General features: G+C 33.4%; 1 protein-coding gene across 11 annotated transcripts in view; it reads left to right on the top strand.

Annotated features, from left to right (window-relative positions):
• The first annotated feature begins 4,131 nt into the window (after positions 1–4,131).
• pot (papillote) overlaps positions 4,132–9,247 on the top strand; it is a 163,956-nt gene continuing 158,840 nt past the window's right edge. Inside the window, exons 1-2 of one of the 11 annotated variants that reach the window (XM_067785011.1) lie at positions 4,133–4,405; positions 4,575–4,671. The gene's annotated coding sequence lies outside the window, so the exon portion shown is untranslated. The other 10 variants (XM_067785008.1, XM_067785018.1, XM_067785013.1 and 7 more) reach the window with 10 other exon arrangements.

Genomic DNA, 9,247 nt, shown 5'->3' with positions numbered 1-9,247 from the left:
AACAAAAATTAACCAATCCTTTTGAAATTTGGTAGGGGCATAGATTTTATGACATTAACTGTTTTCTGTGAAAATGGGCGAAATCGGTTGATGCCACGCCCAGTTTTTATACACAGGCGTCCGTCTGTCCTTCCGCATGGCCGTTAACACGATAACTTGGGCAAAAATCGACATATCTTTAATGAACTTAGTTCACGTGCTTACTTGAACTGACTTTATCTTGGTATGTAAAATGAACGAAATCCGACTATGACCACGCCCACTTTTTCGATATCGAAAATTACGAAAAATGAAAAAAATGCCATAATTCTATACCAAATACGAAAAAAGGGATGAAATATTGTAAGGTAATTGGATTGTTTTATTGACGCGAAATATAACTTTAGAAAAAACTTTATAAAATGGTTGTGACACCTACCATATTAAGTAGAAGAAAATGAAAAAGTTCTGCAGGGCGAAATAAAAAACCCTTAAAATCTTGGCAGGTATTACATATATAAATAAATTAGCGGTATCCAACAGATGATGTTCTGGGTCACCCTGGTCCACATTTTGGTCGATATCTGGAAAACGCCTTCACATATACAACTACCACCACTCCCTTTTAAAACTCTCATTAATACCTTTAATTTGATACCCATATCGTACAAACTCATTCTAGAGTCACCCCTGGTCCACCTTTATGGCGATATTTCGAAAAGGCGAACACCTATAGAACGAAGGCCCACTCCCTTTTAAAAATACTCATTAAATCCTTTCGTTTGACACCCATATTGCACAAACGAATTCTAGAGTCACCCCTGGCCCACCTTTATGGCGATATCTCGAAACGGCGTCCACCTATGGAACTAAGGATTACTCCCTTTTAAAATGCTCATTAGCACCTTTCATTTGATACCCATATCGTACAAACGCATTCTAGAGTCACCCCTGGTCCACCTTTACGGCGATATCTCGAAAAGGCGTCCATCTATAGAACTTAGGTCCACGCCCTTTTAAAATACTCATTAATACCTTTCATTTGATACCCATATCGTACAAACGCATTCTAGAGTCAACCCTGATCCACCTTTATGGCTATATCCCTAAATGGCGTCCACCTATAGAACTATGGCCCACTCCCTCCTAAAATACTCTTTAATGCCTTTCATTTGATACACATGACATACAAACACATTCCAGGGTTTCCCTCGGTTCATTTTCCTACACGGTTGTTTTCCCTTATGTTGTCACCATAGCTCTCAACTCAGTTCGGTTACACCCGAACTTAACCTTCCTTACTTGTTTTACATAAACTTTATTTTATCATACCGATCTGCGCGTGTGTGAATGCAATAGCCCATCTGATATATATATCGCTCATTTGCTGCAACGTCGTCATAACTCAAAAAACATAGTTTTCAAGGAGAGCCATTCAAAGATTTTAACTGCCATATGTTGCGCATATAAAGGCATATTTTTATTTTTATACCACGTGCTAAATTTTTAACTGATCACGAAGATTTTTTTATACAACATAGATCATGATATTGGGTACGTTTATATGTTATTAACTCAAAATTCATGTTTTTTGAGTTATGACGACGTTGCAGCAAATGAGCGATATATGTATAGAAGGTAAGCTATAAGACAATTATTTGCTTTAAAGTTGTTGTTTTTTTATTCTACGTAATCATAACGGTTTCAATATAATAAAATTGTGTAGAAACTCATTTAAAAAGGAATAAAAAAAATCTTACAAATATGTGCAAAAAATCAACCACGCTAAAAATTGCTGGTTCAGGTACTCGCTTAAGTCTAATTTGAAGCAGATTGGAATCATTAGATGCAGAACAAATTTAAAGCACCTCATTACGACAGAACGAACTTTAATATTTGTAGTATGGGTTTTAATGTGGAAACTTCCTTGCTCACAGTATAGGGAAATACAAAATGTAAGTGTAAGCGTAGTCTTTGGATGCTTTACTGCCGTCCATTGCGAAAAGGCAGTAAAGTTTACTTACTGCCTTTTTGGCATTTTGATGCCAATATATTTCTGCGACACAAATTTACTCATTAACTTTTAAAGTTATCATTAAAAATTTAAATTTAAAACTAAAACAAGATCTAAAGAATGTTTTATATTCTGAATAACTTAAATTCCCAACAAAAAAAAAAAAAATCCAAAACAAGAAAGCAATAAAAAACCAATATTAATAATTTTACTCTCAGAATATTGGTTAAACATAGAAATGTAATATATATTACAATTAATATAACATTATAATAAAATCTCTCTGCAAGGATGATTTGAAAGCAAAAAAAAAACAGTGTAAGTTGTGCACCAAATAATTTAGTTAAAACAAACGTAAAACTCACACTTTTTATTTCTCGGATTTTACTTTTTACAATTTAATGCCTTTTTGCTATGGATGGAAGACATATGAGGAAATGGAGAATGTAAAAAAAAACATACTTACTTGCTAAATTGCCGCTTAACCGTTTAACCATTATGGCCATCAAACTGCAAGCGCCTCCTGCTTCTTCGCTGGCCTAACCGGCATCAGTTAAGGGGAGTTCAAATCGATTGCAACGGAGTCCATCTCGTTGCATGTATTTCAATCAGGGGGCAGCCATGCAGCTTGATGTATAACTTGATGCCACATAATATCGACTGTTGAGTGGAATATCACTCTATACCGGTTGCGGTTTCAATAATGCCCTATATCAGAAAACGTTTAAACGGCGCTCTATTTCAGAATACGAAATGTGGAAAACACCCCATATTATGTTAAAATGTATTGAATTTGAATTTAGATAGGGCATTTTTTAAACAGCAGCGCAGATAGGATAACATTCAACTCAGAGCGATATGATTTAATTTTCTTTTATTTTATTATATTACTTTACTTAAATTTATCTTGTTTTATTTTGTTTTTTTTTTTTTTTTTTTTTGTTTTACTTTATTTCATTTTGTCTTACTTTATTTTATTTTATTTTATCTATTTTTTTTTTCTTTTTTCTTGCCGATGGTAGAATTTAGCAATTCCTGGAATGGATCTATACAACGAGGTTTGGCAGTTGTCTAAATTTTCTCTTCCTTTTATTCTAGTTTAAAAAGGTTTTCATTTAAGAAAAAACTTATCAAAACAATAATAATGACAAAATAATTATTGTAAGGTTTGAGCTCGTCTTGAACCCGCAATATTACAAATAAATAGGCCGATATAACAACCAAAAATGTTTACATTACTTACTTAATTTTTTTTTTTTACTTTATTTTATCTGATTTTATTTTATTTTGTTTTCTTATATTATATTTAACAAAGTTTACTACCTTTAGCTATTATTTTATTTTATTCTTTTCTTTTATTTTCTTTTCTTTTCTTTTCTTTTATTTTCTTTTCTTTTATTTTCTTTTTTTTCTTTTCTTTTCGTTTCTTTTCTTTTCTTTTCTTTTCTTTTATTTTCTTTTTATTTGCTTTCTTTTTATCTCCTTTCTTTTCTTTACATTAAAAAAATGTATAAATAAATAAATAAAAAAATTAATAAAATATAACAAAAACTTCTTTTTGGAAATATTTAGATTTTTTGGTCTTTTTTATGTGGCAACACCGTCTAGGCTGTCATTTTTTATTATCCGGTTCAAAAGTATACATCCGTGGAAGACTTGCGGCTCACACGTACACGAGCAAAATTAACCAAATTTTTATTCTACCTATATAGTGGCCCGTTTCATTGATTTCGCAAGTTTTTATTCACTGTTGCTTTGCAGGTTTTATTTTAATTTCTAATTTTTTTTCATCATGTAAGCGTTTGTCTGTTATATTTTTTTAAAGGTTAAACATAATTTTTCTTTGCACACTCTGGTTATCAAATTATTATCATGCATGCGCGGCAACTCTGTAATACTCAAAACGTTCGTACGTGTTGATCTCATCGCATCTTGAATGACACAAAGCCAATGACAAACACTGCGCTGTGGGCTCTCCAAGCGCAACAACAATACTCCACAGATCGCACCGAATTCACCACCATTTTAACAACACCTCCCAACAGGCAATAGAGCTAACAAAATGTTTTAGCTGAGTTCGCTCCATGAAAAGTCTAAACAAAAACGCTCACTCGCTTGGTAGGTAGCAAAGCCACAATTACGAATTAAAGTGGTTTTGAGGTGTTGTGGAGCTTAGCGGTTCTAAACGTGATTCAATCAAACCACATTGTTGTTGTTGTTGTTTTTGGTGTAGCTGTGTCTGTGTTTATGCTTGTTGTTGCTAGCGTTGGCGTTGGTTACGCTAAGTATGCTGCGGTGTATGGGACGTGAAGCATTACAGCTATTTGGTATTATCTGAAAGTGGCTATAGCTAAGCTTAGCAGCGTTTGGCTTAAACAGTCGTGAGCGGGTAACCAAACAGTTCGGGCAACGGTACGGAAAATTGTGCTTAAGTTTATATATTTTATATAATACTAACAAGTGGCTGGTAGTTGTAGTGTAATTTACTAGTCGGTTAAGCGCTTGTGTATGTAACAAACATAATAGATAGCTGAGTACATAATAAAAGAGAAAAAAAAAATAAAATTTTTTTTAATTACAGTGAGTAACAACAATAAATTGAGCGTGATACTATTGCGTTTGCATTTGAAACTACTTTTGGTATTAGGAGCGCGAGCACATTGCGATGTAACCAAAAGGTGAATTGTTTTAAGGAAATACAACAAAAGCAAAAATAAACAAAACAATTAATAGAAAACAAAAACAATAAGTTTACTGACTGTATGTAGAGTAAACACATTGTGTTGCAACTGAAATATTAGCACAAGTGTTCTAAAGTACTACAAAAAGTGTAAGAAGAAAAATACATGAAAAAATCCAAAAGTTGAAAAAAAAAAAATTATAAAAATATATGTTCGTTGAGATTTGGTATGCCAGCGTGAATTTTACTAGCTACTATTAAACAAAAAAAGCACGAAAATACCTGATGTAAAATTAGCAATTTAAATACACCAAAGTGTGTGAGCTTTTATATAATTACAGATACCCTATTGTGCAAAATAAAAAGGCGTGGAAACAGTTTGTAAAATTAAACTTAAATAAATAAAAATTATAAAACAAACAAGAAGAGCTTGAAAAAAGCGCTATAATAATAATAAACAGCCAGCCAGCAATGCGCTTTCATAGAGTAGCGCAAGATTGTGTTTTTTGTTTGCTCGTTATTGAGGTCATCACTGTGAAAATAGTTGTAGTTGTGACTTTGCTTTGCTTGTTCAGAAATACCGTGACTTATTTACAGACTACTTAATCACGGAAGCTATTTATTTGTATTCAACTTCGAAACAAGTTTTGAACTGAATTACAAATTTTTAGAATTTATAAATTTTTAGAAAAAATTCATAGAATTTATAAATAAACTTTTTTTTTTTGGTTGAAACCTGTTGTATATTAATCGAAGTAAGAACAGTGAACACTTTTTTTTTATTAACACAAGGGCTGTTCAAAAGTTGTAATATTGAAGTTCACTTTTTATACCCTTTATGATTGGAAAACGGTTGGTTGCACAGGTATAAAGGAATCGAGATAGTTATCGACTTCCATATATCAAAATCTTCAGTATCAAAAAAAATTTGATTGAGCCATGTCCGTCCGTCTGACCGTTAACACTATAGCTTGAGTAAATATTGAGATATCAATACCAAATTTGGTACACGAGCTTATCTGGACCGAGAATAGATTGGTGTTGAAAACGGGCGAAATCGGATGATAACCATGCCCACTTTTTATATATATAACATTTTGGAAACACACGAAAACCTGATTATTTCGTAAATAATACATGTAGAATGTTAAAGTTTGGCATGTAGAATGATATTGAGACTCTTGATGAAAATTTGAAAAAACTTTTTTTAATGGGTGTGGCAGTGCCCACTTGTGATAAAATCAATTTTACAAATATTATTAATCATAAATAAAAAATCGTAAAACCTATCGTAACAAAATTCGGCAGAGAGATTGCCTTTACTAGACGGAATGCTTCGAAGATAACCTAACGAAATTGGTTAAGGGTCACGCCCACTTTTATATAAAAGATTTTTAAAAGGGTCGTGGACGAATAAAATATGCTATATCCTTGCAAAAAAGAGCTTTAATCAATGGTATTTTATTTTCCAAGTCGATTTATAACAATAAACAGGAAAAACTTCAAATTAAAAAAATGGACGTGGCACCGCCCCTTTTATTACTAAGCAATTTTCTATGTTTCGGGAGCCATAACTCGAAGAATAATTAATGGATCGTAATAAAATTGGGTACACAAATTTTTGCTACAGCAGGAAATATTTCTAAGAAAAATGGACGAGATCGGTTAAAGACCACGCCCACTTTTATATAAGAGATTTTTAAAAGGGTCGTAGACGAAAATAGTAAGTTAAATCTTAGCGAAAAATAGTTTTGTACCAATCGTATTTTGTGCATTATAACAAGAAATTTTTTTTATATTCAAAGTGTGTAATTGTATCTGTACATATTCTTCAGAAAAAAACAAATATAAAGTTGCTATAAAATTATAGGGCTTGAGCAGCTCTGATTAACATAAATACACAAAATAAAACTAACGTAGATAAAAAGCGCCTCAAAAAAACTACAACATGTTGTTTATTTTGGTTGGGATATAAAACGCCTAATGCACAATTACTGCTGCCGTAGTAGCAATCATATGTCCGTGGACTATAAACCACCCCATTTGAAACCGTCGCCTAGCCCGGGACCGCATACTCATATCTTAAGTGATGCGTTCCATATTTCTCTTTTTTTTTAAAGACATCTGTAGCATTTCTGCTCTGCTAAGTAATTGAGTTGTTGCCACTCTTCAGGGCCGCTCAGAATTTTTGCTGAAACATTATCGACAATGATTTGGCGGACAATTGTCGGTTATGGCTCCATCGTGAGCATTTGCAGAATATGTGTTCAGCATCGTTCTCGTCTTCATCGCCGTAATTGCACTTAAAATTTTGACCTTTTTTTCTTGTGCATATATGTTTTGAAGTATCGATGTCTGGAAAGCATTAGGTTTACGTATTTATTTACCTTGCCAAAGCTTCTGGTGGTCCATGTTTCAACATCCGTTATAAGTTTCGCTTTCCATTTGCTTCGTTGTTTATTGCCCTACCGTTCTTGCCACAATCTATAGGTTTCTTCACTGTTCTCTTTCCTTAATACTGTCATGTGCTCTTGATCCGGCTGCTTGTGTGTTTCCATAGTCTAATTCTTTCCAGCAATAAAAGGTCGGTGGAGATTATTTTCTATTCACTTACACTGCTGGTCCTGATATAGTGCGATAGGCGGATACTTCCCTCAGAGCTGCTGTTCGCAGTATGGTTGTTGGAAGCTTACAATAATTTTTCTTACGTAGTGTTTTTGCATGTTAAATTTGCGCCCAATTTATGGTAGTGAGTCTAATCTTACTCCTATATAATTGACTACCTCCTTTGATGTTTAGTTTTGCGAAGAAGGTCTCAAAGCTAATTTCTAGAGGTATATGTTTTTTTTGTTAGGAGTATAAACCCTGTTTTCCTGCTGCCAACTGCAATCCATGCGAGTCTAGCTACTTCTTTGTACATATCATGACTAAATTGAGATTTATACGTGCTTCTTCTGTATTACCGGCTGTAATGACTGCTGATCATTTATGAGGTAGCTTCTGATAACGCGCTATAGATAACATGGTATTTGAAATCTGCCCATCTCGTGCTATTGTAAGCGCTTCTTACGTCTAAGGTTGCAAGGAGAACAGCACGATTCGATTTAACATTACCTCACTGTGCTTTTTCTACATCAGGGCGTCTTAGATTGCGCCTGAAGCTATGCTGCTTGGGTGATAGTCCTCCCGCTTGTTCTTTCCTAAATACATGACTTCATATGTACGCACTAAACTGAATAATGAAGATTAGCATTTCATCAAATGTGATAAAGTTCATTATCCAAAATTTGTAGCAAAAGGTTAATCTTCGCATACCAACGACTTTTAGCAGGAGATACGAATAAAAACAAACCTCAGTTCACCCAAGAAATTGGCTCTTTTTTTTTTTTTTTTTGTTCCAGCCGTAGGTAATATAAAAACTGGAACTCTTTAGGAAATTCAAAACTAGCACCGATGTCGTTTCGCCGTTGGGTTCGGAATCTTTTGGCATCCTTTTCAAAATCATTACAGGAACATAGTCGTACTTCTTCGGGACCATTTCGGCGTTATTTCGGAATCACTTCCATCTTATATATATTTCTATATATACGCTTTTGTTTAGAAAACTACTTAGTCGTGAAAAAAATATTATCAAATTTGCGTTTTGTGAAGTGATAAAATTTAATCAAATTACATGCAAAAATGTATGAAAATTTTCGTAAGTAGTAATATTTTTAAACAGCTAGTATTTTAGAACTGCTTATGCTCTTTAAGAAGCAGAACTTTCTTACCAAGTATTCACGCAAAGTGGTTAACTGAACTTCTTGAAAGATTGACATTGGCATCGGATTGTCCCATTACTTAATCGGGCGTGGGACACCAATTTACCAAAAAGTCTTATCACCCGACAAACCAATGAGTCTTCGACAATCAACCGATATGATGCCGTTATTATCTATATAACACTCCGATTAAAATCGATAGTTCTCGTTAACAAATCGATATTATCTCAAAATATATCGATGACCTTTTGATAAAAAATTGGTAACTTTTTGATAATCAATCGATAAATTTTCGGTAACTTCTTGGTAACAAATCCATAGCTTTCTATAAGTACTAACTTTTCAGTAACAAATCGATAACTTTTCGATAGTAGGCCGATTACTCGCAGATAAAAAATAGTAAATTGTTGATATCCTTTGTTTTAAAATGCTTCTACAATAAACCTTTAACTTGTCTATACATACCTTATCGATAACACACCTTTAACAAACCGATAACTCATCGATTGCAAGCCGTTTTTCACAGCGCTAGGTGACGTTATTCAAACGATAAATTGTGAGAGTGCAACATCAGGGTAACATTTTACTCAGTAAAATTTTTCGCCTCGTTTAACAGAATTTAATCAGTGATGTTGGATTTATAGCACTACTTTTTCACCATGCGCTCCATTTTTTACATATTTTATTTACAAACAAGACTGGCTCATATTACTTAACATAATTTTTCTTCCGTTTATTGATATTAGAGACAAATTACGGAATTCAAGGGGTTGATAAGCGTAATATATTGTCAACCTCACCTACGCGAAGGAA

The sequence above is a fragment of the Eurosta solidaginis genome, chromosome 4, assembly GCF_040869045.1.
Source record: "Eurosta solidaginis isolate ZX-2024a chromosome 4, ASM4086904v1, whole genome shotgun sequence".
Taxonomy (NCBI): domain Eukaryota; kingdom Metazoa; phylum Arthropoda; class Insecta; order Diptera; family Tephritidae; genus Eurosta; species Eurosta solidaginis.
This window is presented reverse-complemented; position numbering and strand designations above follow the sequence as displayed.